A 22,950-nucleotide genomic window follows, 5' to 3' on the forward strand; every position below is an offset into this window, starting at 1 on the left:
GAAATTAAAAATTCAAAATACTAATTTTACTTATTTACGTTATTCAAAGGATATGGACATAGAAAAAAAAATATTTAAAAAATGGCAGCCCTAATCTCCATCGCACTCCTGTCTCTGCCAAATGGGTGACAGTCCCTTCCTATTTAAGAGCAAAAAGGATTTCCAGGATGTTAAATCAAGGTCCAAATCAGCATGCAGATGGAAGGTTGGAATCAAGGTTGGAATCAAAAAATTGCATGGCAGATGGGGGTCATCTAAGAAACAAGCAAGGTGACTGAAATACAGCAATCCATTACAGGAAATAGCATGTGTGAGGCTAAGAAGACTAATGTATAGAAGGAAATGAGCGACGACCTGTCAGGTTAGCACTCGCTTGCTCCTTGTTCCCTCGCTGTCTGTGCTATTACATACACATACATCAAGTTGGAGTGCGCAGGCAGCTGCCTGAGGGGCTGTCCGGACGATCCAGGTGGCCCGTAGAAGAGAGTGGGGGTCTACTGTTGCCGCTCCTATTACACGGAGTGATGGCCAGCAGACCGTCGCTATCGTCATTGTGTATTTAGAGCATGCTGAAAGACCTTTCAACATGAGCTATAACACCAAATGATTATCATTCGTTTCAAGTTATAGGACCCTTAAGCCCCTATTACACTAAGTGATTATCGGCCGCATTTGGCCAATAGCAACCGTTAGGGCCGATAATCGCTTAGTGTAATAGAAGACAACGATCAGTCAACATGAACGATGTGAGTTGATTGTTGTCTTTCAATATGTTCAAAAATAAACGACAGCAATATCCTGCTGTCAATCCGTGGAATAGGAGCAGTGGCAGCAGACCGTCTCTATCTGCTATGGGCTGCCCAGACGATCTAGCGATCACCTGGGCAGCCCCCCCCCCAACTCCCCGTGCCCCCCCGTCTCTTATTCGCTCGCTGCCGACGCGTGTAATAATCTGCTCTGTGCAATGTTACCTTCTTTGCCTTGTATAGTCTGCTGTAAGATTTCTTCTCCATCTGTACACTAATATGTAGCCTTTGGGATTCACTCTACCCCCTGTAGACTGCCACTGCCCATTTTCAACACTTTGCTGCATACAGCCTTCTCCCCCTCTCTGCTGGAATAGATACAACGATAAGCCGATGATCGTGTCATCGGCTGATCATTTATTTCGGTTCAAACCTAAAATCATTAGCCACCTACCGCGCATCGCTGCATGGAATAGCGATGCGCAGCAGGCGACCAATGATCTCACAAACACCATACATTACCTACACATGTTGCAGGGCTTCTCCTGCGCTCCTTCTTCCTGCTGATGCAGCGCGCAGCAGCAGCTTCAATGCGGCCTGTCTTACCTGACAGGCCGCTCAGCCAATCACTGGCCAGGATTGGCTGAACGGTCTGTCAGCTCAGACAGGCCGCATCGAAACTGCTGCTGCGCGCGGGACCGGGAGAGAAGGAGCGCAGGAGAAGCCCTGCAACATGTGTAGGTAATGTATGGTGTTTAAACAAGGGCTGCAAGGACATCAGTAACTATGTCCCTGCAGCCCTGGCTAAATGATTATTGAGCCGTGGAATAGGCCCAGTAAAAATCGTTTACAATATTGATCGGGCCCCTATCGTCCCGTGGAATAGGACCCTTAGAGACACAACTTATCACCAGGCTTTTTTTTTACTTTCACATGCAAAAATCTGTTTGCTCGCTAGTTAACAGTGATGGCTTCATGGAACATACCTCCAACAAATGAAAGTAATTTATTTTATTCATCTTTTTCCAATTGAAGTGAAAAGATAAAATGACGAAATTAATCAATGTTGAGGAAAAATTATGGCTTTACCTCGTATAATCTGCATATCCAGTTAAGGGAAGGTTATTATAGACCTTATCGAACTATGGACTAAGCTAATTCAAAGCATACATTGCTGCAACAAGAGGGTTGTCAATTCTAACAATGGAAAGAATTATTAAAACTCCTGCAATATGGAAATCTAACATAGTCGGTGAGAAAAGATGTTGGTTGTTTCCAATCAGGATGGAAAACACAAGTAATATGCCTTGAAAATAGAAACAAAAAAGTGAAAAACACATAGTTGGAGATGGAAGTCAATGTTTGTGGTATAACTTTGGTGAATGATGTGGGAATTACAGAAAGTGAAGCCAAATTAAAACCAGTGCTAAGGGTACTATTACACCAGGCAAATATCATCCGTACTTGGCAGATTACTGGCCATTCTGGCCGATAATCATTCAACAGTTCATAGATACAAAGTAAGCAGAATCCCGGCACTGCCACTACCATAGGGCAGGGTAAGCAATTAACATGATTCACTGCAGACGCAAATTGATATATCGGTGAACCTAATAGTGGTACTCTGTTCCAATTCAGTTCACATTAGCATAGAAGAAACAGATCAACGGCACTCACCAATCCTTTTTGTGGTCATTTATTTGTGCATCACACGACACTGATAACAAACAATAGTAGACATAGAACAACAGGGGCGTTCAAATAGGCATTGTCCGTTTCATGCTGACGCGCTTCCTCTGGCCTATTGGAATGCCCCTGTTGTTCTATATCTACTATAGCTTGTTATCGATGTTGTGTAATGCACGAATAAATGACCACTAAAATGATTGGTGAGTGCCGTTCATCTGTTTCTTGTATGCTAGTTAAACAGTTCATGTTTAGAGGCAACGATTAGCCAACATGCTCGATATCGACTGATCATTGTTTTAAAGCATGAACCAAAATAACAATCCCGATAGTGATGGTCTGCTGCCGGACACTCTGTGTAGTGGGAGCAGACTGCCGCTATCTTTTATGGGCCACCCGGATGATCTAAAGATCATCCAGGAAGCCTCTCCCGCAACTCCCCGTGGCCCCCACTCCTCGCCACTCGATGTCTGTGTGTCTAATAGCAGAGACAGTGAGCGAGGAACGAGGAGCAAGCAAGCGCTGACCTGCCTAATATAGCCCCATCACCTAAATGGAAGAAAACAAGATCAAGTTGGGATAAAGAGAAGTGATCATGGAGTGTGGAGGACTGTATGTAAGTGATATTCAGCGATGAATTACCAGTAAGGGTTGACCAAGAAGATAATGATGGAACTTCTGTTTGGTAGCACTCTAATTAAACCAATAACCATGATGACTAGAGAATAAAGTCATTTTTTCACACTTACTTATGATTTGGGGTTGTGTGTCAGGTAGAGAACCTAGGAAAATGGCAATTGCTATGTCTTTTCTGATTTGTACCTATGTCAAACCTATTCACTTTAATGGACTAAACATAGTTTACTATGGACTGTGAATTGTCCGTATCCCACACATATTTTAAATTGTCTGTATCCTAAACCAAATTTTCAATTTGTCATAATCATGTTTTTGATTTAATTTTATTTCCCTTCACGTCCGGGGAGTAAGGGCAGGAAGCAGCAATGCTGAGCTGAATCAGCTCTGCAACTCTGTGTCACCCATCGAGATTTCACAAACCTCCAGGAACAATCTACAAGCCCTGGTGACGTCTGTGATCTCAGAGAGATACAGGAGCTAGAAAATGTATATTTACCATTCCCCTATGTACCGGCCACTGAGCTAGTCAGCAGCCCTGCCACTGCTCACAGAAAGAAGAGCAGTGGTCGGTAAACTAGGCAATGAGTTGTCAACTACAGGCCAAAATGCTAAAGTTAGTGTGGCACAAGCTGTGGCAGGCTAAATCTGCCACAACTGAAAACTGTATAATTGAAATGAAGACCAACTATCAATGTTAGAATGTTAAAGCGTAACTGTCATTTCAGGGTCATTTTTCTGAAAACATTAAATATCAACAGTTCAAGCGATTTTAAGAAACTCCGTAATAGGTTTTATGTACTAAAAGAGTTTCCTTCTGTACTGAAAAAGCAATCTCCCAGCCTCCCCCCTCACATCAAATGAAGCAGGATTTCTGTGTCCATTATGTGGCTATGGAGAGGGGAGGGGCTGTTAGGAGTGACTGAGCACGGAGCAGTCCTGCACAGCACAACACCCTGCAATCTTCTCTCAGTAAGTTCATAGATAAGCACTGACCTTTCTGACACCTGAATTTAGCGTTTTAGGTGCCCAGAGAGTCTACAAACAGCTGACCTTTATGTCACCTCTTCCTGCTCCCTCATCTCCCTCAGCCCCTCCCCCCTTCATAGGCTTACAATGGAGAGAGCAGAGCCCGTCTTCACTGGCTTCTCTGTAATGAAGAGGTGTTTGCCTGATAATACACAGATAAGAAGTCAGGGGGGGAGGCTGGGAGATTGCTTCTTGAGTACAGAGGGAGGCTTTTTTGGCTGATGAAACCTATTACAGAGTTTCTTAAAATCGCTTATACTACTGATTTCTGCAATTAAAAAAAACATGACAGTTACACTTTAAGCCAGATTTTGGGGCACAGTGTTGCAACTTAAGTCCTGCCTACTTTTTATAGAGGCCATGCCCCTTTCTGACCTGACAGAAAATTGTCTAAAGCACATCACAAATGTGGAGAACAGTCTTGTGCGCCACTTTTTGGACAGCATTCTGGTGCAGACACATTAATGTATCTGGAGCAATGGATTTTTGTAGATTTTTTTTATGCCAATATTTTTGTCAATGCACCAAACTTTAACATGAACCGACCCGAATAGGCATACATTTTGTAATCTGTTTCTTCAAAAGGCAGCATGTCAATGAGCTCACCCTGGATTTATTATCTATCCCTACACTAACGTGTTGGTTTTAGTTTCAGAGGCTATGTTTGTTGTGGTATTTTAGGTATTTTCTTTTAATCTCTTTTAAGTTTATTCCTGTTTTGTCAGATTTTTTCCAGTTTTAAATTATTGTATTGTTCTTGGTCTGCATTGTTTTTGTTTGTTTTTTATTTAATTTACTTTTTTAATACTGTTATGAACATTTCAATTTTTTAAAAGATGTTTCTTTCTTTATACACTTGAAAAAGGCTCACTCTTGTTTTCCCTGTTAAACTAAAATCTAGAATTTTCCGAGTCTGACATGTTTTTATAATTGTGTCGCATTGCGCCAAAAACACTGCAACACAATCAGGCCATGTTTACACAACGAATGTTTTGCATAAAACACGGCCATTGTTGCAATTTGCAACAACGGCCATGATTTATACAAAATATACATTGTATTTGAATGAATGAATGAATGAAGTAGTGTATACTATGTGCATTCCATCTGGCCTCCATCTGTCCGCATACAAATCTGATATGTCTGTTTTGTGCGGCTGTTATTCATTGAATAGTGGCCGCACAGAACATGCTAGTTCACACAATGGAGCGTGTGGCTCCGGTTGCACTCTCCATTGTGTGCAGCGGTGAATTGGGATGCAGGCACCCACAGATTGTAGAGTTGCACCTTAATAATAAATGAGTTGGAAAACATCCACTGGGTTACCCACACAAAAAACACATTATAAATAAATATTTTTCTAATCTCTTTTTTAATCGGTAAAAAAAATGTTTTCAAAATCCTGTCAGATTCTGACCATGCAGAACTGGACACCTATTGCAAGACATTAAATCCAGTAATATACCTACACATACTTACTACAATATAGTTTACATGTATAGGCAAGAATCAATGGCTGAAGATGAAAACACCGCAATGGGAAGAAGCTGTCTCTAAGCTCCACATGCTTACACTGTAATAATGATCGTGTCATTACCATTTACTTTGTCATTTATTTTCCTTTTTTTTTTTTTTACCCTGACATAAACTGGCATCATAGCTGTAATGAAGAAACAAGTCCTTGGAAAGTCTGCTGCACTGACATGAACCATAATAAATATCCACAAACCTTCATAAGGACCAGGTTTCTGACAGATTTGTGCATGGCAGAAAACGGCAAGCTAGCCTTGGAAAATGCCATTTTATTAAGTCCGCCAAGCATAATAATAATTGAAAAAAGTATTTGAAAAAAAGTACCCCAGTCCTAAAAAAAATTGCATATTGATGTGTATGAAATATTAAAGGAATTTCTACACTACATTACAGTAATTACATAGTTTAACAAAGGTCTGTCAGGTTCACCCTAGATCTAGCGGTTAGCTCCACATGAGGGCAAAACAAAATCTCCTGGGTGATTGGGACCAAAGAAAAAGAGAAAAAAAAATGTTTCCTGACCTTCCTTCCTGGAAAATTTGCCTGTACTTTATTATTACCATATATTTATTACCATATATTCCCTGTGCACAACGTAAGACCTCATGCACAATGTATTGTTCTCCAAGCAGCTCAATGTAGCAGCAAAGTTTATAGGAGAGATTGACTTCATGATATGGCATGCCTATTCCAATCACTGAGCGGGCGGGCAACTCCTCATGCTCACACTAGGAAGGTGGTGGTGGCAGGAAAGCCTGGGCCCAAATACTAACAAAATAACACCCCACCGGTATACCCCTTTAACTGACTACTGAACTATACTGGAGGAGATCTTGGAGAAAAACAGGTAATAAGAGAAGAAGCTCACCTGAGGCACAACTCTATTAAAGGGGTTATCCAGCGCTACAAAAACATGTCCACTTTTCCCCCTACTGTTGTCTCCAGTTCAGGTGCGGTATGCAATTAAGCTCCATTTACTTCAATGGAACTGAGTTTCAAAACCCCACCCAAACTGGAGACAACAGTAGGGGGGAAGTGGCCATGTTTTTGTAGTGGTGGATAACCCCTTTAATAGAGTTGTGCCTCAGGTGAGCTTCTTCTTTCACTATTAATGAGCTCCCTTGCCATACCTTACTACACCAGGTGGCGCCGCTGTCCCTTTTCTTCTCTCCCTTTCTATGTGGTTATTATGGCCACTCACAACTAATTCCCATGTATCAAAGTCAAGTTAGGGATGGCATGTGTCTATATACACACATACATCCTTAAAGGGGTAGTGCGGCGCTAAGCAATTATTCACGAAATAACACACAACTTTGTAATGTATGTTATGTATGTGAATGGCCCCCTTCCCCGTGTCCCCCACCCCACCCACGCTAAACCCGGAAGTGTGGTACATTATACTCACCTGATTCGTGTTGACCCCCGGCCACCATCTTGTAACAATGATGTAATCTTCGGAAGGCCGGCCGAACCACTGCAGCCGTCCCTCATGCCGGCCCCCCTCTGCCTCGTCCTCAGCTGCTCAGCCACGATTGGCTGAGCATAACTAAGCTAAGCCAATCACAGCTGATGATGCGGAAGAGGGGGGGCGGCAAGAGGGACCCGTCATCTGCTGCTCAGCCGCGATTGGCTGAGTTTAGTTATGCTCAGCCAATCACGGCTGAGCAGCTGATGACGCGGCAGAGGGGGGCCAGCATGAAGGAGGGCTGGTGCGGTCCTGATACCTGATTCGTGTCAACCCCAGCCGCCATCTTGAGGACAATGACGTCGTCTTCGGGAGGCCAGCTGGGGTTGACACGAATCAGGTATGTATAGTGCACTACACTTCCGGGGGTGGGGGGACACAGGAAAGGGGGCGATTCACAGACATAACATACATTACAAAGTTGTATAACTTTGCAATGTGTGTTATTTAGTGAATAATTTTTTAACGCCGCACTACCCCTTTAAGCAATGAAACTGTATAGCCAAGAAGAAAAAGTTGGGGATACATGAAGATCACAGGATCGACAGACACATTAATAATATGTAAGCAATAAAAAATGCAAACAAAATATTCAAGAAATATTGTACATTTACTTAAAGCGACTCTGTACCCACAATCTGACCCCCCCCCCCCCCAAACCGCTTGTGCCTTCGGATAGCTGCTTTTAATCCAAGATCTGTCCTGTGGTCCGTTCTGCAGGTGATGCAGTTATTGTCCTAAAAAACAACTTTTAAACTGGCAGTCCCGCGCCCAATGGCCGTGGCCTAGATTGTGTATGCAATAGGCGGGCACAACCTCTCTGTCCCCCCTCCCCGCCCTCCTCATCATTAGGAATGCTCCAGGCAGATTGCTTCCTATTCGTCAGCTGTGTGAATATTGAACATGGGCTGGATCGTTGGGCACCTGTGCAGTTTTTAGCATGTAGAAAATGTTCCAGTGGCATTCCTAATGATGAAGAGGGTGGGGAGGTGGGACGGAGGGGTGGTGCCAAGTTAGGGCACAGATTTGGAGCCGCTCGCTTCATTGTGTGAACTGACAGGGTTTCCTACGTCCGCAATTCATTGAAAACTGACATGTCAGTTATTTGCAGCGCCGCACGGGATCCCGGCCGGAGCGTATACGATGTGTATACGCTCCGGCCAGGATCCCATAGATCAATAGGCAGTGTTCACAGGCACATAAAGTACGGTCGTTGTTGCCGATGGCAACAACAGCCGTACTTATACGTAGTGTGAACATTGCCTAAAAGTAGTTTTTTAGGACTATAACTGCATCACCTGCCGAACGGACTCCAGGACAGATCTTGGATTAAAAGCAGCTATAAGAAGGTACAAGTGGTTTTGGGGGGTGTAGAGGAGTAAAATCGCACTATTGTCAGCTTAGAGTTGTCTAAACATATTACTCTTCAGTTGCTAGAAAGGCAGATGTAAGGCAACGTCCAATTTATTCTCACAAGCAACTGTCAAAAGATATAAAAAAGCATAAAAGGCGACTGAGTATCTCATCAATGTCAAATCAAAATATAAACAGACTGCAAAGAAAAGCAAGATTAAACTAAAAAAAATCATGAAGACATAATACACTGTGAATTTCTCCTATAATAAGAAGTAGCTTTTTAATCTAAGTGCCCGTATATCTACAATGTATTCTGGATGCATTGCCAGTAAATTCTGGAAAATGTCTTTTCCCTTGGTAGCATAAGTAATTCAGTGTATCACACAGATGTAGTGACATTTCAATAGGGAATAGGAAAGCTTTATGTTTCGGAGTCTACTTTTCTTGAGGGAACTTCTGAATGAGTGGGTGCAGTAACCTTGCTGTCCCCAGCAGATTGTTCAAACCAGAAGCAATGAATCCCTTGTGAAATACTAAAAATAGCCCAAGGAGCCTCCTGCCTCTTCTTATAACTTAATTTTTTTCTTCGGACACCTGTGAAGTGACTGGACCAGCTAAGGTATTCGCTTGGGTAGAAATCCCAGATCCACAGACATATATATATTTATTTTTATTTTATTTTTTTAATAACATACCTGTGACTTGCAGAGGCAGAAGATATGTTGCAAAAAAAAAATAAAAAATCTTCCTATTTTGCAATACCTAATAATAAAAAAAACACTAATTCTATATTAAAGAGAGTATGTCTATCTTGTCTTGCCTTTACCAGCTTATGGTCGATGTTAGTTTTCTTTCATGTCTGTTCTGGACCTGAAGCCACGTTTAGCCAGAGGGGAGATTGTTATGAACACCTTCGCACTGAGTTGTTGTTTTTTTTTTTTTCTTTTCTTAACCACTTCCGTTTTTTCCCCTCCTTGTGCTTTAAAGGCCATAGCAGTTGCATTTTTTCACCTAGAGACCCACATGAGCCCTTATTTTTTTGCGCCACTAATTGTACTTTGCAATGACAGGCTGAATTTTTCATAAAAACACTGCAAAAGCAGAAAAAAATAAAGGTGTGGTGAAATTGAAAAAAAAAAAGCATTTTGTTTATTTGGGGGGTATTTGTTTTTACACCGTTCGCCCTTGGATAAAACTGACTTGTTACATATGTTCCTCAAGTCGTTACGATTACAACGATATGTAACATGTATAACTTTCATTGTGTCTGATGGCCTTTAAAAAAATTAAACCATTGTTAACATAAATATGCTCCTTAAAATCGCTCCATTCCCAGGCTTATAGCTATTTTATCCTTTGGTCTATGGGGCTGTGTCAGGTGTCATTTTTTGCGCCATGATGTGTTCTTTCTATCGGTACCTTGATTGCGCATATTTGACTTTTTATTACAATTTTTCTGGATTTGATGCAACCAAAAATGCGCAATTTTCCACTTTGAAATTTTTTTACGCTTACACTGTTTACCGTGTGAGATCAGGAATGAAACTAAAATAATAATTTGGGCGATTACACACGCGGCGATACCAAACATGTTTATTTATTTATTTTTATTTATAACATGGGAAAAGGGGGGTGATTCAAACTTTAATTAGGGGAGGTTTTTTATCAATAATAACACTTTATTTATTTATTTTTTTATTTACTTATTTATTTCATATACTAGAAGCCCCCCTGGGGGACTTCTAGTATATGCACACTGATCTCATTGAAATTTATGCTGTATAGTTATACAGCATAGATCAATGAGATACGCACTCGATTGCTTTTGGCTGATGCAGCGGACCCTTAGATCAGTTGGTTTACTTGGCATTCATCTTTGTTGAGCCAACTGACATCACTTCCTGCATTTGGTCTCTTTTTTTTTGCTATTACTAAAGACTAAATGACATTAGTGATGAAGCCTTGACTGCAGTTCTCCAGTAAGTGAAACATAGTTGCAAATGTGTAGCATTGTATTACATATAGAAAACATGCATATCCGTGCTGTCAGTTTTTTTTTAACCTCTTATCACATTATGACGTGCTGAGGTCATAGTGCCATTAACAGGGTACCGAGAGAGCTCCCAACGCCATTCCCCTCAGTAGAGTGCACCCCTGTCTGCTATTTGTATCAGGGGACCATGGCTATTAGCCGTCACAAATCAATTGCTCATGGCGGCTAATTAACCTTTCAAAGCCACTGTCAAAACTTATAGTGACATTTAGATAGCTTGTAGAAGACATGCCCAGTGATCTAGTGGCGAGATTGGATTGCAGTGATGAACCGGTCCTCTTGTGGCTATCCGCAGCTCAGCAGTTGTTTCAGGCTATCTTAACCCCTTCCCACATGAGGACGTAACTGTACGTCTTCGCACGGGTGGGGGAGTTCAGAGAGGGGCTGCGCGGCGAACCCTTTCTGAACCGCAGCTGCATCTGAAGACTTACTGCAGCCGTTCCCTGGTGTTCTAGGGGGGGGATTTCCCTCCCGTGACGTTGTTACGGAGGAGCGATCTCCGCGTCTGGTGTTGGCCGGGGTCTGTGCCGTAATGGCGCTGATCCCGGCTCGGTATTCTATTGCTTTTGGCTGCAGCAGCCAAAAGCAAAAGGACACTGATCTCATCGATCTCTGCTGTATATCCTATACAGCATAGATCTCTATGAGAGATCAGTGTGCATATACTAGAAGTTCCCCAGGGGGGCTTCTAGTATATGTATAAAAAAAAAAAAAAAGTGTTATTATTAAGATAAAGCCCCCTCTCCTAATAAAAGTTTGAATCACCCCCCTTTTCCCATGTTATAAATAAAAATAAATAAATAAACATGTTTGGTATCACCGCATGCGTAATCACCCAAACTATTAATTTATCACATTCCTGAGTGCAAAATTGCGCATTTTTGGTCGCTTCATATCCAGAAAAATTGTAATAAACAGCAATCAAAAAGTCGCATATGTGCAATCAAGGTACCAATAGATCACATCATGGCGTAAAAAATGACACCTGACACAGCCCCATAGACCAAAGGATAAAAGCGCTATAAGCCTGGGAATGGAGCGATTTTAAGGAACATATATTTGTTAACAATGGTTTGAATTTTTTACAAGTCATCAGATAAAATAAAAGTTATACATATTACATATCGTTTTAATCGTACCAACTTGAGGAACATATATAACATGTCATTTTTTCCATTCCCCCCCAAAGAAAAAGAATTGCGGGGGGGGTTTTTTTTCAATTTCCCGGCGCATATAATTTTTTTCTAGTTTCGCAGCATATTTTATGCAAAACTTCAGCCTGTCAATGCAAAGTACAATTAGTGATGCAAAAAATAAGGGCTCATTTGGGTCTGTAGGTGTAAAAATGCAACTGCTATGGCCTTCTAAGCACAAGGAGGAAAAACGAAAACGCAAAAACGAAAATTAGCCCGGTCCAGAAAGGGTTAAGCAGCCTCAAACAATCAAGGTAAGAAAAGATCAATCAATGCAGTACCCAGGTACTGAATTGATCCCTAAGAGTAATCATAGTATTGCACATAGGAATCTTCAAATTGGTGTAAAAAAAAAAAAAGTTTTCTCATAAATAAAACATCCCTTGCCATAATAAAAGTTTAAATTACCCTTTTCCCATTTTATAAAAAAAAAAAAAACATATTTGCTATCACCGCATGTGGAATTGCCAGAACTCCTCGCTCAAAAACACTCAAAGACTCACCAAAGCACACTGATTTGGAAGTGCGGCTTTCCCCTACCTCTACACTAGAACAATAGTAATGAGTTAAGATCTCTATCCCTAAATGCATAAAACATGAAATTCAAATATGATCCATTCCATCTTGTTTCCCTGGTACCGCTAACAGCTGTTGGCTAAACATTACATTGTTAGACATTATTATTACATAATTAAACAGGCTTTAATATATTAAGTAAAAGGAAACAGAGAACACACATTCTGCAGCATAGATAATAATCCCTTTTGACTGATATCCATTGTTTTTCCAGGCGTGAAAGATGCAAAGTACAATACAAAGTGACAATAGCGCCGAGATACCTATTGTCATACATTGGGTATAGACCGTCCTCTGCAATTTACAGGCGTGGGGATTTTCTGCTGGTAGTTCTGGAGAGCTGAAAGGCAGCCGGGAGGTTCCCGAGTAAATGAGCTCCGGAGAGTTGTCAGACGTTCTGTGCCCAGTGTAGCATACAGGTCCTGCCATGTATTGTTCATTGGCATTCAGAGCAGCATGGCCACACACTGGGCTCATTTCTGACTATATTTTATTTCATTTCATCAGTTGACAGAAAATATAAATGAAAAAGATCTGATAGAACAGTAGGAAGACTGCAGTGACATCCGCAGATACCATGGAAATTTACTCTACCAGTCTGATGCTGCTGAGGAGGACTTCACTTGTGGCAGAAACTTCTGCAGCCGTTTTACTCATTTTAAAAGAATGTATCCGTGTGCAATGTTTTCTGTAACAAATCTGCCGCATGTGAATATACCCCAAGCGGCAGCAGACTAAATCAGGGACCCAACAGAATAAATTGTTGAGGGCCCACCTCTCATTACAACCCCCACCCCAGTATTACAAAAAAGCTACAAAGTTGAAGAGAAAGCAGCAGCTAAGAACTGAGGGAAGGAGACTGCATAGATAATAACAAGTGTGGAATGAATTGTTAGTCTCATCATGGGCAGCAACTTATGAAAAGTTATCAACAGGATGGAAGTAGACAATTGGATGGCTTCCAAAGGGACTTGTACCCTTCAGGATCCAAGAAAAGCTGGGTCCAACAGAAAGTGAACAGCAACTCTTTTATTGGTAAAATGGACAATGCGTTTCATGAGACTTATTGGAGCCCATTGGTGGCACCAATAAGTCCCTTGAAACGCGTTTTCTATTATACCAATAAAAAAGTTGCTGTTCCCTTTCTGTTGTACTCAGCTTTTCTTGTACCCTAAAGGGTATGAGCCCCCTTGGAAGCCATCCATTTGTCTACTGCCATCCTTTTGCTCTACTAACTGGCCCCAGGAGGGTCTTCTGGAGAACGGCGGCAGCTCCCCATCTACTTTCACACTGTATTTTGAGTCGTGTCAAACAACACGACTAATCTAGGTGAGCAATACAGAGCTGTTTTGATTCTTAATAAGTTTTTAAAGGATCTAACCTCACATGCAAGCGCCCCTGCTTTATATTTTTTTTTAATTTTATATGAAAAGCTATGTCTGAGTGGGATACCCCTTTAGGGGTACATTATTGTGTCACAACTGAGGATCATCCATAACTTGAGATGAGCGCAACTCGAGCATGCTCAACTCTGATCATTCGGCATGTGAATATTGGTGGCTGAAGAAGTTGGATGCAGCCCTACGGAGTCCTGGGAAACATGGATATAGCCGAATTCTGCAACCACTGGTTTTTAAATGCCGAGCAATCAGCTTGAAGCATGCTCAAGTTGTGGTTATCCATATCCGTAATCCTAAGACTAAATATTTTCAGAACACATTTAGATCTGTTGTTTACATAACTTGGCAGTCACAGAAATAGTGCAGTTTGGAGCCCTGGGCTATTTACACTGCTGCAGTAATTGTCTATGGGAGTGTGTAAAAAGCATAGAGCAACTTTTTGGGAATCCTGGCCAATTTTAGCCACCATAACCGGAGGTCCATTTTTCTAGAGATAAGTGTAGTTTCTATAGGAAGGACATGCATCCTTTGCATATACAGTACCATAAATGTCCAAGATCCTTTGAAGTCAGATACCTCAAATATCATTGCCTTCAATGCCGTCATTGATCAGTGTACATAAGTAACAGTAATACTAATTACACAGTAACTGTATCATCTTTTTGACAAACTATGTAAAGTGTTGCAGAATTGGCGCTATACAAAAAAAAAAAAAAATTATACAAACTTTAGAATACATGTGTTATTTGGTTCTTAGGAATAGGTATACAGTACTGTATATTATGGTCTGCTATGAATATAACTGAGACATTTTTTTTTGTTTGTTACATTTACTCCAATCTGGTTGCTAAAAACTAATTTTGCACATAGCAAGAAGGAAAGGATTGTATTATAACATTTATTAATGTGTATTATAGAGTTGACATTTAATAGTCCTATGGACCAAAGCTTCTAAAACTTTTTCTACTCAGACTTCACCAGCCAACAGAGCCTCAGGAACAGAGAAATGGTACAGACAAATGCCACCATAGGGCCAGTGGGGTATCAATTCCAACAGTGCCAAACAAAGGACTCAAAGTAGCACAAAAAACCATCCCAGAAGTTCTGAACACATAGCACAGTGCTGCCACAAAATACATCCCCAAAAGCACCAAGGAAATACCACTACTGCTATTATCTCCCCCACTAAGAGTAACACCTCCCCACTGATAGTAACGCTGCCTCACAGTCCAATCATTCTCCACTGGCAATAGTATTAGACCCCTTCCCACCCCTTCCTTCGCATTGTTCAACCCTCCATCAGTGACAGCTGCAGTGTCCTATTTCTCACCACTGCTATATTGGAAGCAGCATTTCATTTTCTCTTACCCCTTCTCCACTGACAGCGGCATTGTCCCCCTCACACATTGTGCCCCTAGCTACTCCTTTCCCTAATGGCAGTTACATTGTGTCTCTTCTCCCCTCTCTTCCATTGACATCAGCATTTAATTTACAGCTCCCCCAACTGGCAGCAGCATCCACATTCTACCCACTCTAAACCCAATTTCAGTGGCATTCCTCCCCCAAACCCCTCTTCCCCACTGGAAGCAACACTTTCGCCATTCCCGTCCCTCCCAGACTGGCAGAAGCACATGTGCTGTTATAAACAATTTTTGCTTTTGAAAAATAATAAATATTTATATAAAATGTAATCATGATTTCAACCCCGCAACTAGTATTTCAGATAAGCACAACCTACCTAGGAATTCATAAACTCTGCTTATTATTCAGATAACTCCAGATACCAGCAGAAAAATACCATTCATATAACATTGCTAAGAAATTAGCTACAACAATTCACTTACAATCCACGTAATGTTCTCCCAGCCCAGAAGCATTCTTTTACCTTTACAGTAGTCAAACTGAAAGGCCAAGTCCAGTGTATTAGAAAGCTGAATTGGTCTAAGCGTGGGAATTTAAAGGCCTTCCCGAGTTCATAGTCAGTGGCTTACAGCCAATAAAGTAAGGTCAGTGGCCCCCAGCTTTGCTTCTACATAAGCCAGCTAAGCAATCACTTGGAACTTTCAGCTTTCTAAACCCAATTCAGTGACTTCTTTCTAATGATAACCATGCACGAGACCACACTGTCAGATTCAACTTAGTATTGTAGACCACAGTGAGTCAAGATCTCTAAAATATATTCTAGAAAGAATTTATGAAAGCTTTGTCTAAGTTATAATGTACAAAGTAAGTGACAATCAAAATTCTTATTACTTTTATTATTATTTTTCATCTCTCTTGTTCAGAAAATCTCAATATTTATATCCAAATACCAGCAGTACTTTTATCCTCAGCTTTGAAGACTATTTTAAAGGGGCAGTTAACTAAAAAAAAAATCTTTTAGATCAACTGGTCCCAGCAAGTGCTAGAGATTTGTAAATTACTTCTATTCTTTCCAGTCTAACACCTGTGTTCTCTGCTGCCACCTCTGTCCATGTCAAGAACTGTCCAGAGCAGTAGCAATAGCCCATAGAAAACCTCTCCTGCTCCTGGAAGACTGGAAAGAACACACTACTTCCTGCAGGACATACAACAGTACTGGAAGACTTGAGATTTTTTTAATGGAAGTAAATTACAAATTTCTGGCACCAGTTGATTTGAAACAAAAAATGAATGATACCGCACGAATGATACAGCATCAGGGCACCAGAGGAGCACGAAGACGTAACATAACATGTATGTTTACCAACATGCCAGCAATATATTTAAAAAACAATTACTGGATAATTCTTTTAAGATCACATGTAAAATAATGTGCATCCTTCTCACCATCCATATTAATTAAGAAGGTTAGATTAAAAACAACTACATCTCTAAACTATTCCACCTGCATGAGATTATCTCCAAAAAAGTGGGGGTCTGGGTGCTTAGACCCTCACTAGTGTCTAAACAAAGGGCAGATGCACAGAGCAAGTGAGGTGTGGATTTATAGACAGTCTATAGGACTTTCTATAAATCAGTATACTCACTTTCTTAGGAGGGAGTCCTCTTTGGCAATCGTTGGAGGTCTTAGCCCCCAGACCCCACTGAATGAAGCTCCTGTCACTATAACATGCCAGAATTTTGTGTTAATAATATTTACCCATTAAGCTGCGGCATAGTTTGTGATGAAAGACAGTAATGGAAAATCAATAATAAAATGCAAAAAAAAGAAAAACTAGACAGTGTTTTGGAATAAATAGGATTGAACAGCTGTAATTACTAAACGGACACTATGGGAATTCACTAAAATTATCCCAATGCCCTTGAAGGGTCGGGGAGGATGTTTTTACCACAAAATGGAAAAAGTCCCCTAGGGGTTTTATTTAGCTTTCATCTGGACCCATTAAGTAATCTCGAGAAAGAGGTTAAATTCCTAGTTAACACAAAAAATGTATTCGCCCTCCCCTCCGGATTGTTGGGGATTTTGTCATTAAAAAAACATATAAAAGCCTTTTAGACAGAAGAGTAGCCAGAGTTCCTTTACAGCTAGTTGGTAGACAGGTATGACAGTCCTTGATGGACGAAAAAAAACTCTCTACACAAAAGTGGAAGGGAAAAGTATTTTTTATTTTTTTACCCAAAAGGTTGTGTTGTGAGGACACAATCATTGCTATGTAGCTGTGATTGGAGTACTTTTTTTCTGTTGTTACAGAGGGGGAGCATTATATTTAACCATTTATATTAAACCATTTAAATGTTTCACATGTTGCATGTGGTATGTCAAAAGGTTTAATAAGTTGGGGGTCTGAGTTTTCAGACCTCCACTGGTGTATTCAGAGCTCTACTGGTCTGGGAGAACTATTTGCTCCACCCCCCCAACCCCCTCCCATGGAGATCACTGGGAGTTTCTCCCCCAATATAACGTATAAACATGCATTGAGTTATTAAAATCCTTCTGCTAGTACAAATTAAACTAAAATGTAACAAGTTCATCGCAAGACCACATAGTCTAAGAAAAAAAGCATCATGGGACCCCCTACCAAAAGTGAAGTTTTCTGTCATTTAATCCAACACAATTCTATTTGCCTTTCAAGAGCATCGCCATAAAAAATTCATGAATTCCCAAAAAGACAACATTAAAGTAATGTGGGAATAAGGGATTTCTGTAGTGATAATTAAAGTGACAATGCCAATGATTATCAAGGTTGTGGATGAGGCATCAGTAGTTACAATACTCATTACAGTTGGAAGGCTTTAAAAAAAAAAAAAAAAAAAAAAAAAAAAAAACAGAGACCTCTCAACAATTCTACACGTAGCTCAAGCTTTTTTTTTTTTTAAATTACATCTACTGTGTGATGTGATACAGGATTAGTCATTTCTCTCTGTAAAATTTATATTTGTTTACGTTGTTATTCTAAATTTAGCTTAGATTACAAATTCCCCAGGGAAAATATCTTGTTTTTCTTAAATTCTGCTTGGTCAATCTGCTTTGCAGCCATTCACTTGGTCTGCAGTTGTCTTCTATGGCCACGTCTGCTATTTAATATTTCTCCAACTTTTGCAGCCACCGGTAATCAAATGCTGAACACAGGTGTCACGACTGGCAGGTGAAGACAAGACACTCGACAGTGGGCCCTGAATCTGACCCCACCCACTGTCACCTGCCTACTTGCCTCGGTCGACCCTAAGCGGTCGCGGACAACCACGAAGACAATCCCTATGCTGTATACGTGCAGAACATAAAACGCAGACAGACAGACAAACACAATGCGGGGAGTAAACTAGCCGAGTCAAAAACCAAACGAGCAACGCAGTACAAAATCGGAACCAAACGGAGAGTCAGGGGACAGGCAAAAAGGTCAGAATCCAGGCAAGACAATAGAGGAAGGATAGGGCAGAATACAAGGGACTGGGGAGCTGGGATCAGAGACAACTAATAGCCAGTGACTAGAGGCTGGCACAGACAACAATTTATACTAGATCAGGAGCCCGGACCAAAGGCTGATTGGTCCGGCCTCCTGAATCCAGACACATAGCAGCTGGTGCACTGCAGGCTGAGTGGCAGAGAGATCCGTCACTCAGCCTGAGTTCAACAGCACTCAGCTGCTCGGCCGGGCGATGCTCACTGACGCGAGACCCGCGGCTCCCCTGGTTACTAGGGACGCCGTCGGGTCTCCGTGACGTCACTCGGCCCTGCCGAGGAGGGCGGCGCTGCGCTCCAGCCGGGCCACACGACGCTGGAGCGCGGTCAGGTAAGTTGCTGACATTACCCCCCCCTTCAGGAGGGGCCTCCGGACCTCTACCTAAGGGACCAGGCTTAGATGGATTTTGCAGATGAAACTGTCTAACTAGACGTGACGCATGCATATCCCTACTAGCTACCCAAGTGCGCTCCTCTGGCCCAAATCCTTTCCAATGAACTAAATATTGCAAAGAATTCTGAACCCGACGAGAATCCAGAATTCTCTCCACCTCATATTCTAGTTCACCCTGAATAACCAACGGAGCGGGAGGAGCATACGGTAACACCGGATTAACATATTTTTTCAACAGAGACTTATGAAAAACATCGTGAATTCTTAGACTCCTAGGCAAAAGCAACTTAAATGATACTGGATTTATGATCTCTACTATAGGATAAGGACCAATGTATTTAGGAGACAGTTTACCAGATGGTGTCTTTAATTTCAAATTTCTAGTAGAGAGCCACACCTTGTCACCTACCCCGTACTCAGGGCCAGATATGCGTCTTTTATTAGATTGTTTCTTACAATTTTCTTGGGCTTTAACCAGGTTCTGCAGAGCCTGGGCCCAAACTGTGCACAGTTTTCTGTAAATTCTTTCGGCGGATGGATTAATGGATTCGGACGCATGTACAGAAGAACAACGAGGATTAAACCCAAAATTACAAAAGAACGGCGACATTTTGAGAGACTGACTTTCACGATTGTTTAGGGCAAATTCAGCCAATGGTAAGTATTCTCTCCATTTCTCCTGTGAACCTGCAACGAAACACCTTAAGAATTGCTCCAGTGACTGATTTACCCTCTCCGTTTGTCCATTGGATTGTGGATGAAAGGCTGAAGAAAATGACAAAGATATACCTAGGCGACCACAAAACTCTCTCCAGAATCTAGATATAAACTGTACTCCCCGGTCAGAAACAATATTCTCTGGTACCCCATGCAAACGTAAGATATGACTGATAAAAAGAGAGGCTAAGATACGAGCATTGGGAAGCTTGTTGAGAGGAATTAAGTGACACATCTTCGAGAATCTGTCAACAACCACCCAAATCACCGTTTTACCCTTAGAGGGTGGTAAATCAGTTATGAAATCCATGGAGATGTGGGTCCAAGGTCTAGCAGGCAGAGGCAGGGGTTGAAGAAGTCCCTCCGGTAACCTGCGAGGAACCTTGGACCTGGCGCAAATCTCACAAGCTTCTACAAACAGCTTAGTATCTGTAGCCCAGGATGGCCACCAATAATGACGAGACAGTAGATATTTGGTACCAGCAATACCTGGATGACCTGCCAGTACTGAACAATGTATTTCTTCCAACACTTTCAACCGAAGATTAGGGGGAACAAATAGTTTGTTTTCTGGGGTGTTTCTAGGCGCCATAGACTGAGACTGAACCACCTGAGCAGCCAGATCGGGCTGCAGTATAGCCACCACCACCCCAGGAGATAAGATAGTTTCGGATTCTTTTACAGGGACTTCGTTAATATTGAAACTACGAGACAAAGCATCTGCCCTTACATTTTTGGAACCCGGTCTGAAGGTGATTTCAAAATTAAACCGTGTAAAAAATAATGCCCATCTGGCTTGCCGTGGAGTAAGGCGCTTGGCTTTATCTAAATAAACTAGGTTTTTATGATCGGTTAGAACCTTAATTTTGTGTTTAGCCCCCTCTAAAAAATGTCTCCACTCATCAAATGCCCACTTAATGGCAAGGAGTTCTCTATTGCCTATATCATAGTTGCATTCGGTTTTGGAGAATTTTCTAGAGAAGTAGGCTATGGGTCTGAGATTAGTGAGTGTTACTGGACCTTGTGACAGGACAGCCCCTACACCCACCTCTGATGCATCTACCTCGACAATAAAAGGCAGTTCAAAGTCAGGTTGAATCAACACCGGAGCGGCAGAAAAACATGTTTTGAGTTTGTCGAAGGCCAGAATGGCTTCAGGAGTCCAGTTATCCATATCAGCTCCCCTTCTGGTAAGATCAGTTAAGGGTTTAGCAATCACTGAGAACCCCTTAATAAATTTTCTGTAGTAATTGGCGAAACCCAGAAATCTCTGAAGAGCTTTCAGATTCCTTGGGCGCTCCCACTTTTCAATGGCTGTCACTTTAAGGGGATCCATACCAAAAGAACTAGGGGTGATCTTATATCCCAGAAAAGAGACCTCCTGAACACCAAACTGGCACTTCGACAACTTAGCAAATAACTGATTTTGTCTTAGAAGTTCCATAACCCTGCGAACATGGTTGACATGTGAAGACCAATCTGGAGAGAAAATCAAGATATCGTCCAAGTACACCACTACAAAACGACCCAGGTACTCACGAAACACATCATTGACAAAGCGTTGGAAAACTGCGGGCGCATTACACAACCCGAAGGGCATGACCAGATATTCAAAGTGTCCCTCGGGGGTATTGAATGCAGTTTTCCACTCGTCACCCTCCTTTATTCGAATCAAATTATAGGCCCCCCGGAGGTCGATCTTAGAAAACCACCGGGCCCCTACAATCTGATCAAACAAATCAGGAATCAAAGGGAGCGGGTGTTGATTTTTAATGGTGATTTTATTTAGTTCCCGATAATCAATACAGGGGCGTGATCCACCATCTTTTTTACCTACGAAGAAAAATCCGGCCCCAAGGGGAGAACAGGAGGGACGGATGTGACCCTTATGTAAGCTTTCCTTAACATAATCCCGCATAGCTTCCCTCTCTGGTCTAGACAAATTAAAGATTCGCCCTTTCGGGTATTTAGATTCAGGAACTAAATCAATAGCACAATCGTATGGACGATGAGGGGGTAGTTCGTCCACCGATTTTTCATCAAAAACATCAAGAAAATCAGACAGAAACTCGGGGATCTCCCCTTCTAACGCAGAACATCCTGTTAAATTTAAAGAAAGACAGTGAGCAGCACACCCTGGCCCCCATTGAACGAGTTCTCTGCTTGCCCAATCAAAAACAGGATTATGCTGGGTCAACCAGGGCAAACCTAAAATAACATTGGAAGACAAATTGTCCATAACCAAAAAATCAAGACACTCCGAATGGATCGACCCCACTTTCACTTCCAGAGGAGAAGTGATATATTTCACTCTACCTTGAGCCAATGGGGTAAAGTCCGCCCCAGTAATACTTAGCGGGCATTTAAGCTGAAGTGGACATACCTCCAGACTGGACCAAAACCCAGAATTAATAAAATTAGCGGATGCCCCTGAATCAACATGGGCAAACCCCGAAATACATTTCTCACCCAAACATAGTGTGATGGGGACCATTAATTTATTCTTATCGAGTGGTACCTGTGCGCCTGAGTGACCCCCTCGATAGCCACTCAGGCGCTGGAGTTTTCCGGCGATGATCCAGGCTTGGAGGTACATTCCCGAACACGGTGTCCAGCTTTGCCACAGTACAGACACAGATTATGTTGCATACGATGGGCTCGTCTAGTTCTCGCATCGGTAGCACCGATCTGCATGGGTTCCTCCGGAGGTGGTAACAGGGAAGGAGGAGGTTTAGAAGGAGACAGAAAAGAGGTAGGGGTTTTACAGAGTTCAGCGGTTCCTTTCTCCCTACGTCTGTCCCGCGTACGACGATCCACCCTGATGGCTAACGTCATGGTCTCTTCTAACGTTTCAGGGGGAGGATAAGCTACCAACCAGTCCTTTAGCTGCTCAGATAGGCCCACCCGAAACTGATAGCGCAGAGCAGAGTCGTTCCAACCGGATGGGATACACCACTGGCGGAACTCTGCGCAGTAGTCCTCAACTGGCCTTTTTCCTTGTTTTAAGGACGTCAATTGTCGCTCGGCTACAGCAGTCCTGTCAGGGTCGTCATACAATAATCCCAAAGCTGAAAAGAAATAATCAACAGAGGTTAACTCTATGGCGTTGGGAGGGAGAGAGAATGCCCACTCCTGTGGTGGCCCCTGCAACAGTGACATGATAATCCCCACTCTTTGGGACTCGTCCCCTGAGGAGCGGGGACGTAGTCGAAAGAACAATCTGCACCCCTCTCTGAGGGTCCGAAAATTCCTTCTATCCCCCTTAAATTTTTCTGGGAGTT

At 42.0% G+C, this 22,950-nt stretch overlaps 1 protein-coding gene across 1 annotated transcript in view; it reads right to left on the reverse strand.

Moving 5' to 3' along the window:
- Nucleotides 1-22,950, reverse strand: part of LRRC75A (leucine rich repeat containing 75A) — a 193,367-nt gene that overhangs the window by 135,443 nt on the left and 34,974 nt on the right. The gene's annotated exons all lie outside the window — the stretch shown is intronic.

The sequence above is a fragment of the Dendropsophus ebraccatus genome, chromosome 11, assembly GCF_027789765.1.
Source record: "Dendropsophus ebraccatus isolate aDenEbr1 chromosome 11, aDenEbr1.pat, whole genome shotgun sequence".
Classification (NCBI taxonomy): domain Eukaryota; kingdom Metazoa; phylum Chordata; class Amphibia; order Anura; family Hylidae; genus Dendropsophus; species Dendropsophus ebraccatus.